This window comes from Heterodontus francisci, chromosome 36 (genome assembly GCF_036365525.1).
Source record: "Heterodontus francisci isolate sHetFra1 chromosome 36, sHetFra1.hap1, whole genome shotgun sequence".
Classification (NCBI taxonomy): domain Eukaryota; kingdom Metazoa; phylum Chordata; class Chondrichthyes; order Heterodontiformes; family Heterodontidae; genus Heterodontus; species Heterodontus francisci.
The window spans coordinates 32,348,467-32,369,145 of record NC_090406.1 but is presented as its reverse complement, the minus strand read 5'-3'; the positions used below and the strand labels follow the sequence as shown (position 1 = coordinate 32,369,145).

At 43.7% G+C, this 20,679-nt stretch overlaps 1 protein-coding gene across 3 annotated transcripts in view; it reads right to left on the bottom strand.

Annotated features, from left to right (window-relative positions):
- The window catches only part of arid3a (AT-rich interactive domain 3A), a 97,235-nt gene that overhangs the window by 45,153 nt on the left and 31,403 nt on the right, over positions 1–20,679 (bottom strand). The window lies entirely within an intron of this gene.

The following is a 20,679-nucleotide window of genomic DNA, read 5'->3' as shown; positions in this document are numbered from 1 at the left end:
TGCAGCCAGCAGGATGTGCTGACTGGCTAGAAGAGGCCAAGGCAAGTCTGCAACCATTATTTCTGTTAGAGCAAGGAGCCTTTGAGCCTCCCCAGCCTTGGCCTTCCCACCCACCCCAATCTCCAGGAAACCCCCATTCCCAGCCTTCCACTGATCACACAGGAGCACACCCGCCATACTCCAATTGCCCTGTAACTCCATCTCCCACTGACCTCTGGGGATCATCCTATAGGTCCCCAATGCAGTCTCCTGCCATCAAATTCCATCTCCACCCACTGGCCAGGTGGTGAATCTCACCAGGGATCGGGAGGGACCCCGGACTCTTACTTAAATGAGTCCTTTGCTTCTCCAAACTCTTCAGGTGCACAGCCTGCTATTGGGCTCAGATGGATCTCCCCATTCCATCCCCATAAAACAATCAAAGCCTCTGCCTCCTTGATAACCATTTATTAACCAGTGGAAAAAAAACTTTCAATATTTATCTCTCAAAGCCTATCATAATTTTGAACTATCTCTGCTAGATACCACTGATTCTCTGCTATATCTTTTAGAAGGCTCAATATAGAGTCATAGAGAGATACAGCACTGAAACAGGCCCTTCTGCTCACCGAGTCTGTGCCGACCAACAACCACCCTTTATACTAATCCTACATTAATCCCATATTCCCTACCACATCCCCACCACCTACCTACACTAGGGGCAATTTACAATGGCCAATTTACCTATCAACCTGAAAGCCTTTGGCTGTGGGAGGAAACCGGAGCACCTGGCGGAAACCCACGCGGTCACAGGGAGAACTTGCAAACTCCGCACAGGCAGCACCCAGGACCAAACCCAGGTTGCTGGAGCTGTGAGGCTGCGGTGCTAACCACTGCGCTGCCCTTATTTACCCAATATCTTACTTATATTGGGGTGCCAAGAACTGCACACACTCCCAGGTGTATAAGCCTATTGTATAATTTCTACATCACTTCCTGCTTTCTAAATTCAATACTTCTAATCTATAAAACCCAGGACTCCATCTGCTTTTTGGTGCCTTTTCTATTTTGAGTCACGCTTTAAAGATCTATATATCAGCACTCTCGGACCTCTCTGTTCTTTGACTTCCTTTCAACAGTTCTTATTCTTCAAAATGTATCACTTCACAGTTCCCTGCAATAAACTGTATCTGTCAACTGACCTTCCACTCCAACCTGCTTTATGCCCTCCTGAAATCTCTGGCATGCTTCAGTTTACCATGTCCCCCAATTTGGTATCAGCAAACTCTGAAATAATTTCTCTTCTGCCTGTCCAAATCATTTATATAAACTGAAAAGAAATGACATTTCAGCATAGATCCCTGGGGTCCACTAGTTCTGCAGGATGTGGATAGTAACCATTTATTCTTCCACTTTGGTTGCTGCCTCATAGGCAACTCTACACTTGAACTCCAAAATCCTTCTTGTACTGCAATAACATGGCCTTTAATCCCATGTAACTTCATGTTTGTAATATGGTACTGTATCATATGTTTTATTAAAACTAATACACACAGCTTGCTCATCCCACCCTTCCCAGAATCTTCCCCAAGACTATTCCGGCTTCTCGAACGCAGCTGCAGAAATGGTTATTTAATTCTTACTGACATAATCCATCATAAATATCACTTGTCTTTTCTCAATGTAAGCATTTTCCCCCTAGATAACCACTTGGCCCACAGGGTCATGGCATCATTTATGATTTCCTCCTGAGTCACTAACTTCATTTGTGGTAGCATTTGTGAAGCACTGTATACCTATCAGATATCTTCAGGCTACAAGAGTTTCCTGCACTGTCTCTACCAGATCATCTTTCCACCCCAGAATATGGTCACTAATTTCCCTTCCTCACTTTTTCTCTCTAGTGACAGGGTGACTACCTCTTACAATGTGCATTCTTGAAGTCCTTCCTCTTCCAGTATACTGCAGAGTGTCTTGAACTGTTGCTCATACTGTGCAACTTCAGCTCAAGTGGGTCAAAGCTTGCTGTTAAAAAACCCACAGGCCAATAGGTTTCATGGCTGATACGAAAATTTCAAATAAAAATCTTACAACATTTACTTGATGTGAATTTGTTGCAGAAGCTTTGGAACAGCACTGATCGTCTCTTATCACAGCATCAATTGACAAAACGTTGTCATCTGGAAATCAGTTTTTGGATTAAAAACCTACATTTTAAATGCTCACCCACTTTATTTGTACTAGGATATTCAAAAGTCCAGCAGTCAAGTTGCATCTGCTATAGACAAAGTCCCGTGGAATACTTTATTGTATGAGCGATTTATTACTGACAACTGTTTTAAGGCACCAGTGCATGTGCTCGAGCTGAAGTTGCACAACATGAGCAACAGTTCGAGACACTCTGCATCATACTGGAAGAGGAAGGACTTCAAGAATGCACATTGTAAGAGGTGGTCACCCTGTCACCAGACAGAAAAAGCGAAGAAGGGAAATTAGTGAACATATTCTGGGGTGGAAAGAGGACTCTAGTAGAGACAGTGCAGGAAACTCTTGTAGTGATAAGACACTATGAACAAAACCAATGAACTGTTTTAGAAGTGCAGGTACTGTAATGCAACAGCCAACCTGCAAACAGAAAAGTCCCACAAACGGTAAGCAAGATGAATAACTTGTTAGTTAATGTATTTCTGGTGGTGGTGATTGAAGGAGTGACGTTGACCAGGACATTGAACCAAAGTTTCTCCCAAACAGTAAGTCAGGACCTTGGTCTAACATCTCAGCAGAAAGACAAGGGCCCAGATTTTTCAGTAACAATAAAAGCGAGGCTACGAGCACTTACAATCATGACAGTGTAAACTGGACAGCAACTTTGGGCGACTACACATGCACAGTTAAAAGTGGAAATCAAGAGGTTGCTATCAGAGTCGGCCTGCTCCCCCAGAAGCATTGCTATACCAGTATCTTGCCGAGAGACTCAACAGTGGAAAAACTTGGAACAGCATGAAGCTGCTGTACCCACTAAAAATGTCAGAAAAAAAAATCCATTCCAGTATAAGGAAATTTTTAGCAGCAGAACTAAGTCTTTATTACTGCCAAACAACCTCACTGACACTGGAAATTATCATGTGTGGAGTCTTATGCCTGTAGATCTTAATTATTGTTGGAGATTTAAAAGATTTTTTAAAAATCACTTTTTGTCTCTTTTATCTTTCTCTCTTAACCCCATCATTCTTGACCTTTCTATCCCATTTTCTGTACATGGTTTGTTATTGAATTAAATACTCTGACACTTCCTGGTCCAGACTCTGTGCTGCTCAGTTAACAATTCTTCAATCTGACTGGTTAAAGAGATACACAGCTGCTTGTCCTGTCCTCATAGATCCCAGATCACCTGTAGAGGGTGCTGCATCAAATTCCAATCACAGCAAATTCCAGTGCAAAAATCCTATTAGAAAGTCTGTGGCCAAGTGTAAGTGTACTGAATGGCGGGCACTATTCATTCACCAACGGCAAAATCCAGTCCAATATCTCCAACATCGCAGCATTCCCTCAATACAGCATTGATCTGCCAGCTAAGATTATGTGCTCAAATCCTGGAAGGTGGCTTAAACCTACAAGCTTCTGAATCAGAGGCAAGAGTGCTACCAAATAAGCAAAGCTGTAGTTTGGTAGGAAAAGTGCAACAGGCCTCGAGTTGGCTAAACTTTCATTTTCTTTTCCCCTCTCTGTTCATCTCCGCTTGGTGCCTCCCCAACAGGGATCAGGTACTCATCAATTTGGGAATTAGAAGGATAAACATGCCCTGACACTATGCCATGCTTGCAACGGTGAGCAGTTGAGAGAGTCTACCTGCCAATTCTAAGAAAAGTCACCAACTACATGGTATCTTGAAAAGCCTTCTTCAGGTACAATATTTTCATATGTATGGCATATGTCCTATATTTAATTACAGCATAACATGAACATATCTGTGGACAGTCTACCCCATCATCCCACATCATTTCCTTCCCCTCCATCCGCATGTCAAGTGATCTTTACACAAAAAGGTGTTTGATACTTTTTCAGATAAACATATGTTTGTAAATTCAGAGGAGTTTGCACCTTGTGTAAAAGGGAAAAAAACAGCAGGGAACCTTGTGAATTGGCAATGTTCCTTGTCAGTTCAACTTCATTTTGGGTCATTATCAATCATTTGCCATGTGTATATACACTTTAGGCATAACTTTAAAAAAAAAAGACTAAAAACTTATGCTATACAACAATGTTTTGAAATATCTTCCTTCCCATAAAAATCTGAATGTTAGTTTATATAAGCGTACTGTGGAATAAGGTTCATTAATTAGATTCAACTTTTGTAAGTCAACTTATATATGTCTAGAGACAAACATAAAACTAAAAATAAAATGAGATTACTCAGTTGCAAAAAACACCAAACACACTCCAGTGAATGTCCGCAGTATGATACTCATTATAAAAAACAAATAATCTTAAAAATCAATATTTTCTGCTATTTTTGTAATGCCCAAAACCCCCTGACCAGATAATAAGATCTTAGTTCAAAAGATGAAAATTTTAGTTCTAAAAATAGCCTACAGATGTCATCTGCCATCGTATTTACATCAAAAACCAAAATGAAATGATTAGCATATAAATTGTAATAGGCACAAAACTAAAGCAGTAAGTTGATCCCTCATTCTCTCCCAATGGCATGATTTTCTCCCTTCATCCAGAAGTCACCCATTCTATGTACTACATAAAATAGCAGTCAGCAATCTGCTCTGTGCCTCTACTAATAATTCTCTATTACCATCACTAAAGGTGTGCAATAGCTGGAGCAGCCTCCCTATGTCAAACTTAAACAAAAATTAGTGTCTTTCCACAGCAAAGACTGGCATCTCAGTCTCGGAGTGCAAGGGCAAAAAAATGCTGTAAACCCAAGTACAGCACTGCCATCCTTGGGACAACACACTGGAACTATTGCATCCTTATAGAAATACAGCAACTCTACTTTCCTTTCATTCGCCTCACTTACACAGCACAATACGGGGCATATTCACTTCAGCAAGATCAATAATGCTACTGTAACGTGCACGCATGCAGTAAAGTTGCAGAAATACTTAATTATGCACACAGACGTGTAAGGATTTCAAAGCAGTACATGTGTATTTCTAGGATATAAACAGTATCATTCGTGCAATGAAAATTTTACAATTGATAGAAGCAATCTTTTTAGCTCCATATGCAACACAGTAAAACCATCTGCAGATGCTTCATCAACAAGCTTCCCTCCAACATAAGGTCAGAAGTGGAAATGTTCGCTGATGATTGCTGACTATTCAATTCCATTCACAGTTCCTCAGATAATGAAGCAGTCCATGCCCAAGTCCAGCAAGACCCGGACAACATCCAGGCTGGGCTGATGAGTGGCAAGTAACATTTAAACCACACAAGTGCCAGGTAATGACAAGCTCCATCAAGAGAAAGTTCAATCATCTCCTCCTGACATTACCATCACCGAATTCCCACCAACATCCCAGCAGTCACCACTAACCAGAAACTTAATTGCACCAGCCACATAAATACCATGGCTATAAAAGTAGATCAGAGACTTGGTATTGTGACTCACTTCCTGACTCCCCAAAGCCTTTTCACCATCTACAAAGCATAAGTCAGGAGTGTGATGGAATACTCTCCACTAGCCTGGATGAGTGTAGCTCCAACAACACTAGAGAAGCTCGACACTATCCAGGACAAAGCAGCCCACTTGATCAGCACCCCAACCACCAGCTTAAACATTAACTCCCTCCACCAACAGTGCAACAGTTCTGCACTGTGTACCATCTACAAAGATACACGGCAACAACCAGCCAAGAATTCTTCGACAGCATCGCCCAAACCAGTGACCCCCACCACCTCGAAGGACAAACACAACACACACATGGGAACACCACCTCCAAGTTCTCCTCCAAGTCACACGCCATGCTGACTTGGAAATATATGGACATTCCTTCATTGTCGCTGGGTTAAAAATCCTGGAACTTCCTATCTAACAGCACTGTAGGAGCACCTCCACCACAAGACTGCAGCGGTTGAAGTAGGCCGCTCACCACCACCTTCTCAACAGCAACTAGGGATGGGCCATAAATGCTAATCTTGCCAGCAATGCCCGCATCCTGTGACTAAATGAATGGACAAAGTGAAAGAAAATAATTCATGATCTTATGTTGGGGTAGTTTCACCACATGTAAGTGAGCTGCAAGTCAAAGCAATGCGTGTTGACAAGCTATTCTCCGAACTAAACATCAAAGTTGTGTCCAAACCTCTCCTTGCCCAACATTCACACATAAACATACGTGAAAAAGAATGGCAGAAAAAGACCATCAGGTCCATCAAGCACATTCCATCCGGACACAGAGCAGCCTCACATACCATCAACACCCCTGACTTAGTAATGGAATACAACTGGGATTGGCAAAAAAGTCTGCACAAAATGACATCACTAGTTCCAGCCAGAATGGAGATGATTGGTTAATTCCTACATCAATCACATCTGGAAACTCTAGTGCTACAAGTGACTGGGATTTATTTTACACACAATTTGGATGTAACTATCCTACATTCACTGCATTTTGCTGGAGAAATAACTGCTTTTATAGTTAAACTTTGCTGTAGTTTGTAGAGCTCCTTTTTAAATAGGCTGTTTAGATTGTTTGCTGTAGTGCACGGTTTATTTTACAGCAAAGTCTAATTAGGCAGTTGCTGTGAGTCCCGTCACAAGTCCCACCCTTCCTCCAACCCATTGGCGAACAATGCAACTCATTGTTGACCACTGTCAGCCAGCCAGACATTGCAAAAAGATAAAAACAGGGAGAAAAAAATACACTGGCCACTAGGAAAAACTTGAGGAATTTCCTCTATGACCAATAAATACAAATTAAGCAAGCTTCAGGAGGTGTATCTCCTAACTACCCCAAAAAGATCTTTAAGGACTACAAAGAACCTGTACGTTTCTTTAATTTGTTGCAGAGGACAATGCCTCTGTGAAAAGAAATAGTTCCTTTATGACTAACCTAACTCAGCTTACAAATTTTGTTATGTTATGTAATGATTATATATATATATCTAGGATGAGAAAAGCCTGTCCGGCAAGATCGATTCACTTTTTTTTGTTGGAATCATTCTTATTTATCTACTCTTCCCCCACCCCCCACCCCACCAAAACTCCTTAGGAATTCTTTTCAAAAATTTCTCTTTGGCCCTTCCATCATACAAAACCCAGGAGGACCCAAATAAGAATATTCTGTTTTACCCTCCTTCTGCCATGATGCGTCATTTTTCAAATACAGGTCTAACACCTTCTTGAAGCACCATAAAAATTCACTCCTTACTACCAGCTCCAAAATCCTGTTCAATCAACGCAAGTAAAACTTCAGAATATGCAACCTCACTCCCTGCTTTCTCAGTTTAAATGGATAACTCCTAATTTGACCCAGACCCATCACCTCAAAACAATCTCTCTACTTGCATGTTACCAATGCCCTTAATAATTTTAAAACCACCCTTTGATTACAACTATTAGCCAATTTGCGATCCATCTTGCCACCTCACTCTTCAGGTCATGGGATCTAAACTTAGTCAAGTCCTCATGATGCACCTTGTCAAAGGCTTTTTAGAAATCCAAGAGATGCCATCTATACTAGATTTTCCTCGCCTGTTGTTCTAGGGATTTCTTCAAAACAAACTGGATCAGGTTTGTCAAAGAAAGTTTTATTGGGTGCCCCACATGTCCTGGATAATCATGCATAGCATCCATAACAATGTTCCCCACTGACTTCCCCAACACTGATTTTAAATTAATTGCTCTATTGTTTTATATACAGGCTCTAGAGTTCTCAGATCCCCATCCATCTCAAATAAGCTATCACAACTAGACAGAATCTCGCTCCTTAATCATTTTAAAAACCCTAAATCGTATCTCCTCTAAGCCTGTATTTCTCCAATGAAATTAGCTAACTCATCAAACCTACCCTCATAACTAAGACCAGGTATAATTTTGGTTGCCCACCTCTCCACTTTCTCCAAGGCCTCTGCATCACCTACCTTTTATAGGGATCAATACTGGACACAATGGGCTGGATTTTACCTTAGGCAGACGGGAATTCGCCACCGACGTGGAAGTCAGTGGCGAACCCACTTCCACCTAGCCCGGGGATCCGTCCCATATTTTACGGGTCCCCAGGCTTTAATTTGTTCCGAGGCAGGACTTCCACCCACTTGAGGGAGGGGGTCCCGCCTCAGTGAGCTGCCGGCCAATCAGCGGGCCCGCAGCTCTTAGTCCCAGCAGCACCACTGGGAGCGGTGGCCACTGCTGGGACTGCAGCCCAGCTGACATCATGGATCCAGGACGTAAGGTAGGTTGGGGCTGCCTCACCAGGGGGATCGGTCCTTCCTTGGTGAGGCTGGAGTGGTCATTTGGAGGGAGGGGGGAATCATGGGTCCCGGGGGTAGGTTGGGAGGCGGGGGTAAGTTGGGAGGCGGGGGAGGGTTGGGAGGCAGGGGCAGCCCTCAATCGGGCACCCTGTGCCTGACTGCCATGCACACCGCCCCCCCCTCCCCCCGGGGTGCGGATTAGCCGGCAGCTATCGCTGGGCGGCCTTTCATGTCCCCAGCACGCCCGCTTGCAACGGGTAAAATACCCGTGGAGGCGGGCAAGGGCCGTTAAGTGGCCACTTAAGGGCCTTGATTGGCCTCGGGCAGATGCGGGCTGTTTTCTACCCCCCGCCTGACAATGTAATCTTGGCCGGAGGCGGAAGCAGGGCGGGTAGGCCTTACGGAGCCTCCCGCTCAATTTTACGCTGCCCCCATCTGACCCACTGGGGCGGCGTAAAATTCAGCCCAATATGCCAAAGCTTCATATGGACTAAGTATAATAGTCTTCATTTTACTGTCCCAGTAATAAGATTTAAAACCCTATATACCTTCACCACATTGCTTACAGACTTTCAATGATTTATGATCTATGACCCAGGTTCCTCTTCTGTTTTGTAACCTCTACCCGGTACCCTTGCAATTAAGGGCCTAGGGAACATAAAATCCAGGCATGGCTCCTTAGGCCCGGCGGAGACAAGTTCACACCCGACTTTTTGGCCAGTGGGCAGGGCCTCCAGACCAATGAAAAATTCTGACCCATTAATCCACTCAAATTATTTTTCATTAATAGAACAACGGTATTGAAATGAAGCCTTACAAAACTCTATTTATAACCTTCTCCATGGAGATCTACTCCTATTAATAATGACCTTCTGCCTGCTGGATTGTAAACAATTTCCAATCCCGTATACTATAATTTTCCAAATATAATACACCCCAATTATTATACGCACCTAGACATTCAGGGACGAAAAGTCAAAATTGCCTTATCGCCATATATAATACGCATTTAGACTTTTGCAATGCTGTGGTCAAAATGGCCTTTTACTGACCAAAACTGACTAAGCTAAAGGTTTTGATCCTAAATTAACAAAGAATGCTTTTGCATCTATATAAAAAGACACAGTAAAAAATGTAAAATGCCACCGCTTACTTTGCTTATTTTTTTAAATTCAAAATTATTCTCTGCTCTGTCTTTTGCTCTCTTTGTTGTATTTTTTCCCCTCCTTTTTAAAAAAAAAAATTCTTAGCGGAATGTGCTTTGTTGAAATGGCCAGGAAGAAATGAGTTTTAATGTTTTCATTTTTGTTCACCCCACAATCAAATACAGTAATAAGGCCAAGTTATTCTATATTGAAATATAAATACCCAGAATGAGAGCCATTATCTAAAAGGTCCGTTTCTACCCTAGTTTGCTAAGTGGCCGGCTCCCATTTGTTTACAATCGAACGTAGCATGTGACGTACATAAGGTGGGATTCTTCATACAAACTGCTAACATGGCAGAGAAGAGAACAAGTTACACGCAGCTTTCAGGCTTGTGATAAAAGTTGCTGAAAACTATGGTAACGGAGCGGTAGCATGGGAATTCCGATGTTAACGAGCAAACGTTAAGACTTTGGCGAAACCCAAAGGACAAGCAAAAGTCCTAAGCAAGCAACCCAAGGCTTCTGGATGTGGAAGAAAAGGCTCAGCATCCGCAGCTCGAGCAACAACTTCTGGAACATATTTACTAATGTCGAGCAAGTGGATGTGTAGTCAGCACTGCAGAAATTAGTCTTAGAATTTATTATTTATTTATTTAGAGATACAGCACTGAAACAGGCCCTTCGGCCCACCGAGTCTGTGCCGACCAACAACCACCCATTTATACTAATCCTACATTATTCCCATATTCCCTACCACATCCCCACCATTCTCCCACCACCTACCTACACTAGGGGCAATTTACAATGGCCAATTTACCTATCAACCTGCAAGTCTTTGGCTGTGGGAGGAAACCGGAGCACCCAGCGGAAACCCACACGGTCATAGGGGAACTTGCAACCTCCACACAGGCAGCACCCAGATCTGAACCCGGGTCGCTGGAGCTGTGAGGCTGCGGTGCTAACCACTGCGCCACTGTGCCGCCCTTTATATCTCAAAATATTTGGATCCAAAGAGCACCTTTGAAGCATTTCCAAAAGGTGCCAACTTTTCATGCGAAGGCATGACACATCCATCTGTTGACACACTTCAATCGCACAACGTATGTCTGATGATTTTGAAGACAAGCTATGTGAGTGCCAACATTATATTACAACTCTGCAAAAGCACCACCATTATAGTGCATCCCACACTGCCAACATGGATCAGACACCCCCCACATTTGGCCTTCTGTTCAGTCAAACCATGGCTTTTAAAGGAGAATAAAAATCTTAAGATCAACTGGCAATGACAAGAACCGTTTCACTACCATGCTTGGGGTATATGGAAGTGGGACAAAGATACTGCCATATATTATCTTAAAACAAAATACTCCCCCAAAGAGCATCACATGGCCAAAAGGTGTGGACTGTCCATGAACAGGTTGGATAGATGAAAGTTTGACCAAAGACTGGCTACATAGCATGTGGTGCAATGTCCCCCTCTTGGGAACATCGTATGTTGGTGCTCAACATTTTTAGGCGTCATCGAATGTCATGCATCAAGGGTATCCAGATGATAATTGCACAAATCTTGTCATTATTCCTGGGAACATGACAAGCCAGTTGCTAGTGACGGATGTCAGCTGCAACCGACCATTTAAACAGCAGATGCACCAAAAGTGGAACAAGTGGCTCTAATCTGGAGTACATGCATTTACACCCTTGGGCAAGAAGAAACCAGACCTTTAGCTCATTGTCCAATGGATCAAAAAAGCGCGAGATGCCAGTGATCCATCCTTGATCCAGCGCGGCTTCAAGAAGTGTTGTCTCACAAATGCTCAGAAGACGACATGCTCTACGAAGACGACGATATCTGCAGTGATGCCATTTACGATGATGAGAGAGACAAGTAGGAGGCAGTAGGAGCAGCTGTGTAAACTATGAGGACAGCGATTCAGCCAATGCATTTCAAGGCTTTTGTACATGTAAATAAATGTGAAAAAACTCAAAACTTACTGGTAGCTTCTTGACCATTTCTTTCAAAAATTGAGTTTATAAATACCAGCTGCAAAAAAAGTTTTGATTTGTTACTATGTATAATACGCACCCTAACTTCCGGATAAATTTTTAGAGGAAAAAATGCACGTTACACTCGGAAAATTAAGGTAAAATCTGACCACCAATCCCACACAATGATATCTTATCCAAGATTTGATAAAGACATGGCACTGTATCAAAAGCTTTCTGGAAATCAAGTGACTAGACATTGACAGACAGCTCCCTCCCACTAATTTGGGCACTTCTTTAAAGAACTCAATCAGTTTGATCAAGCAAGGCCTCCAGTTCCTAAAACACATTTCAATTCTCTAATGACTATGGGCATTTCCAGGTGAGCATAAATCTCATGCCTTAAAATACCTTCCAGTATCTTCCCTACAACCAACATCAAATTATTGGGCCTATACTTGTGCAGTTCCACTTTTCTTAAAATGTTTCTCACATGAACTTTTCTCCAGTCTACTGGAACTAATCCAGACCTCAAAGAGCTATTAAACATTAGAGCTATTAAACATTTGAGCCTTATGGCCATTTTGGGTAAATGGTATAATGCCTAACAGCTCAATCAGATTAGAGTACCTTAATCCCAGCTAAAATCATTTCCACATTTATTTCTATAGAATCAATTTTAGGGGCACCCTTATCCCAGCAGCACTAGCACCAGTATCACCTTTAAATCTGAAAACAGGTTGCAATTCAACCATATTCTGGTCCTCAAACCTAATCTTCCTTGTTAAATCTCTCAAAGGCCCACTACAGTCTTTAATCAATTTCTAGCTTTTGATATAACTGGGAAAAAGATTTAGCATACTACCACCCATATCCACAATAATTTTTTCTGGTCTTTATGTCTTTTCTAATAGAGTTTTAGGCATCCTCAAGTGTATCTTATACTTGTTGCAACTTGATGGTTATTCCGTAATATTTGGTGAAATATCCCTGTTAAGTCATTTAGGATTCACTTTACCATGCAATGTCCTTTGGCGGAATTAACACATTTTTCTGCTCAAACATTAGATTTAAATATTCTCTATTTTATCCCCCTGTATTCCAGTTACTTCCACCTAGCAGCATATCCCAAAATACCTTTTCCAAATCTTCCCTGACATTTGAAAATCAAATCAAGAGTTCCTGAAATCTGGTACTAATATTAAATTATCTACAGCAGTAATTTAACTAACCGACTGAAATCTGAGAATACAACAATCATTAATGCTCAGTTGGGAGACCAGATATCATCTCAGGATCTCAAAAGAACCAAAAAAATTAAATCCAATTAATATTTTCTCTTGTACTTTCCCCAGCATTTCGTGTCAGAAAGCAATCCTTGACAGCTCCAAATATGACACACCCTTCCACGACAATGTCTTCCTTTTTCCTCAACCGAGGATTTCCCCCCCACACCCCCACTGTGGTTGACAGGGCCCTCAACAGTGTCCGGCCCATTTCCCGCACCTCTACCCTCACCCCTTCCCCTCCCTCTGAGAATCGCGACAGGGTTCCCGTTGTCCTCACTTTCCACCCCACCAGCCTCCACATCCAAAGGATCATCCTCCGCCATTTCCGCCATGTCCAACATGATGCCACTATCAAAAGCATCTTCCCCTCCTGTCAGCATTCTGAAGGGATCGCTCCCTCCACAACACCCTGGTCCACTCCTCCATTACCCCAACACCTCATCCCCTTCTCACGACACCTTCCCATGCAATCGCAGGAGGTGTAATACCTGCACTTTTACTTCCTCTCCCCTCACTATCCAAGGCCCCAAACACTCCTTTCAGGTGAAGCAGCAATTTGCTTGTACTTCTTTCAATTTAGTATACTATATTCACTGCTCACAATGTGGTCTCCTCTACACTGGGGAGACCAAACGCAGATTGCGTGACCGCTTTGCGGAACACTTCCGCTCAGTCCGAAAGCATGACCCCGAGCTTTCGGTTGCTTGCCATTTCAACACACCCCCCTGCTCTCATATCTGTGCTGGGCTTGCTGCAGTGTTCCAGTGAACATCAACACAAACTCGAGGAACAGCATCTCTTTTAATGATTAGGCACACTACAGCCTGCCAGACTGAACATTGTGGTCAATAATTTCAGAGCATGACGGGCCCCACTTTTTATTTTTAGTTATTATTTCTTTTTTATTATTTTTTGTTTATTTATTTTAGTTTGTTTCATGATTCTTTTTTTACCATGTGCCTACCCACTTTTTTTTTCATGTTTGTGCTTTGGGCCAGGGCTGTTCATTTTTCTGTCAATTAACAGCCTCTCTGCACTAATGCTTTTGCCTTTCAGCACACCATTAACATACCGTTTTCCTTTGCTCCATGACCTTCTGGTCAGCTATTCTCAGTGACCCTGTCCTACCAACACCTTCACTTTTGTTATCTCTTGCCTCACCCCCGCTTTATTTGCTTAAAACCCATTACATTTCTAACCTTTGCCAGTTCTGACGAAGAGTCACTGACCTGAAACGTTAATTCTGCTTCTCGCTCCACCGATGCTGCCAGATCTGCTGAGTATTTCCAGCATTTCTTGTTTTTATTTCAGATTTTCAGCATCTGCAGTATTTTACTTTTATTATCCAAATATTTCTGCCTTGCACAGATTGGTGATATATATAGTAAGTAGTGTAGAGGCATGCATAAAATTACAAAGAGACATTGATAGCTTAGATGAGAGGGAAAAACTGTAGCAGATAGATTCCAACGCAGGTAAGCATGATGTCATCCATTTTGGATCAGTGTCACACTCATGCAAGAAGAAATTATGAACTATATAATGAACTTATGAAACAAACCCAGAACAGACACTTTTCCTACGAAACAAAATGGAGCTGAGAGGTCAAATGACCTTATCCCGTACTGCTCATACACATGGAAACTGCAAGAACCCTGAGCCAATCTTCATGTCTGGGCAAGCCTTGGAGAAGGCATTAAATGTAAACAACCCATTTTGTGTTAACAGCTACTTCTCTCCAACGAATTGGGTTAACAATGGCATTGCAGACTTGGTGACTCCAAATTCAAACTCGAGAATGGGTGTGAAAAACTCCACTTTATCAATATGGAATGAAGACGAGTGACATTCAGACCGCATACTCTAACAATGGCCTCACCATCAGACACCATTTATGAGAGCGTGAGAGAAACTCACTTCTGACAGAAACCAGGCTTCTGATAAGAGTTTTAATGAGACACATATTCTGGGCAGACAGAGCCAGAAAAGAGATCCATCTATGCTATCGAAGAGGAAGGACCCTGTCTAAGAACACCAACTTTGAACTACATGTAGACAGCAGCTGGAGTTTGGCCTTGAACTTCCTACCCAAGAAATCACACCAAGACTTCACCAGCGACCCTTGGCTCGAATATAACAAAAGCAGTCTGCAGCAGCACATCAGTCTTCCTAAACCTCCCAAGTCTTTCTTCAGCGAACAAGGGAAAAGAATTCAAGCACCATTCCAAGTCTTCACCCTGGGGAAATGCAAGTTAAACAGAGGACACTTTTTAATGATTAGACCTAAATGCGCATAATCTTTTAATCTCTATCTTTTCTTGTGCATGTATCTGTATGTGTGAGAGAGTGGGTGAAGTTGCATACATTTTCCGGTGTTGTATAATAAACACATTTATCTTTCTTTTAAAATTACAAGAAAACCTGCCATTTGTCTGTTTGTTGACCATTAAAACGCTCGGGGATAAAACATTAAAAAAAAAGCATTGCCTTCGATCAAGAGGTGAAAAAGGGGAACCCATCCCTATCATTTCCCACCTGACCGTAACAGATTGGGGACTCGTCATCGGGGATTTGAAAACTTTGATTAAACAAGTTAATTGGACAGGAGGTAAATTGATTGTAAGTTGAAAAAAAAAATCAGCAGGCTTTCTCACATTATTTTTACTATGCTAAAACATTTAAGACATGGCCACGTTCGATGCCAAAGTGGTGTAGAACAGGAAAAGTTATCTTGGGGTGCGGTAGAAACTGACAAAGCCACTGAGGGTTACCAGGATGTCTTCTTTAAGGGAAAGTTGACCCCATTCCCCCACTAATGAGGCGAGCAAGTCAACTGTCCTGATCAGGAGTACAGGGGCCACTCAATCTTAAATGCTGGGTAAAGGCATGACCTTCCCACCAGCGAGCTCTGTGAATGCAAAGGTTCTGGTAAAAGGCACTGAAGGCGGGTACATACCCCTAGCCCGATATCAGGTCCACTTAGTGTGCGACCAAGCCTCTGGAACTGTTACAGTCTGCCTGTGGCTGGAATAAATTTGCTGTTGGGCAATGATTTGGCTGGGGTAGAGTGATAGCCTCCCTGATCGTCTTAAACAAGCCATACGAGGCCAGGGAGACAACACAGTTGCAGGAGAAGTCTCTGGAATATTCCTTGACTGTGTAGTGATTAGATCCATGGCTTAGCGAGCTCCGCTAGAGAAAGAGCTGAACCAGTAATTCTGACAGATGGCCCAGAGGTCTAGCTGACAAACTTTTTTGGGGGGGGATTTAGAAGAGGAGGTATTTAGCAAGTCCTTCTTGACTGAGGCTCAGCAGACAAGCCCTGACTTTAAAAAAAAAAGCACTGACTGCCTGTTCTGAGGCAGAGGAGTTCCCGAATGCTATTACTTAAAAAAACAGGGTAGTAATGAGAGCTGTGGACAGAAGTCTACCAAATTTTAAGTTCCCCCACCAATATCCTGAGGATTACCCATGAAATCCCAATGTCTGGGCACGTGGTTATCCAAAAGGCCCAAGCTCAGAAAAGCCAGCACTTTTATTAGCCTCATCTCCACCAAGATGTGGTTACATTTTGTAGGACCTGCCATACTTGCCAGGCTGTTGGGAAACCACAGACTGCAAATGAAGCCCATCCCACTAATATCCATCCCTACTTTTGAAGCACCCTTCAGCAGAGTTCTGGTAGATTATGTGAAATTTTTACCTAGAACTAGGATAGGTTTTCAACATCTTTTGACTATCATGAACACGGCCACCCAATTCCTCACTGCTTCACCCCCCCAACCCTCCCCGCCAATCGCTCCCCACCTCGCCGCTTCAGCCACTCGCTGGCTGCTTCCCCCCCTCCCCACCTCAGCTGATCACTCCCCGCCATGCTGCCTGGAGAAGTGGTGGGGAACGAGCTGACGCAGATAGAGAGTGATGAGCAGACAGGTGCGGGAGGGAGCAGCGAAGAGAAGCTCGAGGGTAGGAGGGAGTGGGGTACTGTTGAGGATGGGATGGAGGTGGCGATTGCAGCCATTGAGGGGGTTTGGGTACAATTTGTTTTTTGTGACAAATTTGCCATTTTTATTACTGGCAGCTGCTGACATGTCGCAGACAATGACATTTCAGTCGCTGAGACTGCATTTGCGCTTGTGCCAGTACTGCGCCACCTAGTGGCTGCACTGTCTGCAAACGCACCCTATAACAAAAGCAGTCTGCAGCAGCACATCCATCGTCCTAAACCTCCCAACCCTTTTTTCAGTGAACAAAGGAAAAGAATACAGGTCTGCACCATTCTAAATCTTCAGCCTGGGGAAACGCAAGTTAAACAGAGGACATTATTAAACCACCAGACGTAAATGCATGTTATCTTTTAATCTCTATCTTTTCTTGTGTGTGTGTATCTGTATGCGTGAGTGAAGTTGCATACGCTTTCTGGTATTGTATAATAAACATGTATCTTTCTTTTAAGCTTACGAGAAAACCTGTCATTTGTCTGTTTTCTGGCCATTAAAACGCTCAAGGGATGAAACATTTAAAAAAAAATACTGTCTTTGGTCAGTTGAGAGGTGAAAAAGAGGGAACCATCTTATCAGTTCCTACCTGTCCGTAACACCAGAAAAAGATAGATCAGAGTATCATTCAAATGGTGAAAAACTAGGAACAGCGGAGGTCCAAAGAGATTATGGGGTCCATGTATACAGATCACTAGAATGTAGTAGTCAGGTACAAAAAGGAAAATCAAAACGATTAATGAAATGTTAGCTTTTATAATTAGAGATGGTCAAAATATAAAAGGGGAGGAAGTTTTACGACAGCTATGCAAAGCCCTGATTAGACAACATCTGGAGCAATGTGTACAGTTCTGGGCGCTGCACAGATTCACCAGAATGTTATCAGGGCTCCAAGTGTTAAGTTATGTGGAGAGATTACATAAACTAGGCTTGTATTCCCTGGAACAAAGAAGGTTAAGGGGTGATTTGATTGAAGTTTCAGGATTCTGAAATGAATTGATATGGTAAATACAGAGCAACATTCTCTGTTGGTGGGTGAGTCTAGGACAAAAAGGACATAAAATTAAAAATCAGAGCCAGGCCAATTAGGAAAGAAGTTAGAAAACATTTCTTCATGCATAGACAAGAGTTTAAAAATGATATACAGCCAAGGCAGTGGAGTTAAAATACAGACTGCCATGATCTGGCTTCATCCTAGGGTCTTAAAAGAGGTGGCTCATGAGGTAGTAGGTGCATTGGTGTTAATTTTTCAAAATTCGCTAGATTCTAGAAAGGTTCCATCAGACTGGAAAGTAGCAAATATAACCCCTCTATTCAAGAAGTGGCGGGGGGGGGGGGGGGCGGAGAGACAGAAAACAGGTAACTATAGACCAGTTAACTTGACATCTGTCATGAAGGTATTATAATTGATCATTAAGGAAGCTATAGCTGTGCACTTAGAAAAACTCAAGGGAATTGGGAGTAGTCAGCATGGTTTTGTGAAAGGGAAATCATGTTTAACCAATTTATTGGAGTTCTCTGAATTGTACTATGTGCTGTGGATAAAGGGGAGTCTGTTGACATGCTGTGCTTGGATTTCCAGTAGGTAACTGACAAGGTGCCACATAAAAGGTTATTGCGCAAAGTAGGAGCTCATGGTGTAGGGGGTAACATGTTAGCATGGATAGAAGATTGGCTCTCTGGCAGAAAACAGAGAATATGCATAACTAGGTCCTTTTCGGAGTGGCAGGATGTGACGAGTGGAGTCCCGCAGGGGTCTGTGCTGGGGCCTCAACTTTTTACAATTCATTTCAATGACTCAGATGAAGGGAGTGATGGCATGGTAGCTAAATTTGTAGATGACAAGAAATTTGGGATTGTCCACAACTCGGAGCAGCCCCAGTGCCGTCTCCAGGCTCTGGTCCCTGGCGTAGCGGAGAGGCTTCCCACACTGACACTACCATCAGCATCGGGGAGCCGGCACTGGACTACCTGCAGACAGCAGGTAGTCGGGCTACACCAACAGCAGCAATCGCCGGGGCCCATGGAGAAGCCTACCCGCCCCAGCCGGGACACAGCGCGGGGCTGCAGTGGGAGATTAGCCTGGTGCTGCACACCCGGGGACATTGCAGAGGCACGGGGCGGGAGTGTAGGTCTGAGGACTGGTTACAGGCCCGGGATTGGCGGAGCCCCGAGTTGGAGATTCCCAGAGTGAGCGACTCACATCGACATCAGCATTGACAGTGGCTTCTTCCCCGAGGTAAAATCCGAATTCACCTTTGGGAAGGGCCGAGAGGTCGCAGTGCTGCTGGTAAGGTCAAAGTGCGGGCTCTGGTGTATGTCGGGCTTCGGTGAGGAGGGTGAGTATTGACCAGGTAAGGCTTAGTTTTTTTAAATTCCCAATTTCTGTCTTTCTTTCTTTTAAGCCAGAAGTAACGCGAGGGATGGAAATGGCAGTCATTGGGGTAGTATGCTCCTCCTGTGAAATGTGAGAAATCAGGGAGAAGTCAAATGTCCCTGACGACTACGTTTGCAGGAAGTGTGTCCAGCTGCAGCTCCTTTCAGATTGCATGGATCGGTTGGAGCGGCAGTTGGACTCACTGAGGAGCATACAGGAGTCAGAAAGTATCATAGACAGGAGTTTCAGGGAGGTGGTCACACCGCAGGTTCAGCCAGATAGATGGGTGCCGCCAGGAGGGACAGGCAAGTAGTGCAGGAGTCCCCTGTGGCTATTCCCCTCAATAACAAGTATGCTGTTTTGAATATAGTTGGGGGGATGGCCTCTCAGGGGAAAGCAGCAGCAGCAGCCACCAGGTCAATGGCACCACGACTGGCTCTGTTGTACAGCAGGGAAAGTCAAAGTGTAGGTGAGCGGTAGTGATAGGGGACTCTGTAGTCAGAGGCACAGATAGGCGTTTCTGTGATCGCGAGTGAGAATCCAGGATGGTGTGTTGTCTCCCTGGTGCCAGGGTCAAGGATGTCTCTGAGCAGGCACAGGGCATTCTGAAAGGGGAGGGTGAGCAGCCAGAGGTCGTGGTCCATATTGGTACTAACGACATAGGCAGGAAGAGAGATGAAGTCCTACAAGGTGAATATAGGCAGAAGGTCAAAAAGCAGGACCTCTAGGGTTGTAATCTCAGGATTACTCCCTGTGCCACGTGCTAGTGAGGGTAGGAATAGGAGGATAAGGCAAATGAATGCGTGGCTGAAGAGCTGCTGTCGGTGGGAGGGCTTCAGCTACTTGTACCATTAGGATCTCTTCTGGTGCAGAGGTGACCTGTACAAGAGGGACGGGTTGCATCTGAACTGGAAGGGGACCAATATCCTTGCGGGGAGGTTTGCTAGTACTACTCGGGAGGGTTTAAACTAATCTGGCAGGGGGGTGGGACCCAAAGTAGTAGTCTCTCCGATGAGATAGTTGAGGCAAATGTAGAGGTTAAAGCAAGTAAGTCCAGTAGGCAGGCCGGGCAGGGGCAGGACAGGGAGCGTGGAAGGTCTGGTAGGCTAAACTGCATTTACTTTAATGCAAGAAGCCTTACAGGTAAGGCAGATGAACTCAGAGCATGGATCGGTACATGGGATTGTGATATTATAGCCATTACGGAAACGTGGTTGAGGGATGGGCAGGACTGGCAGCTCAATGTTCCGGGGTACCTATGCTTCTGGCGTGACAGAGGTGGAGGTAAGAGAGGAGGGGGAGTTGCACTATTGATCAAGGAGGACATCACAGCAGTACCTGGGGGGGGAACGTCCAGCGAGGCCATATGGGTAGAACTTAGAAATAAGAAAGGGGTGATCACTTTGATGGGATTATACTATAGGCCCCCCCAACAGTCAGAGGGAATTGGAGGAGCATATATGTAGGGAAATC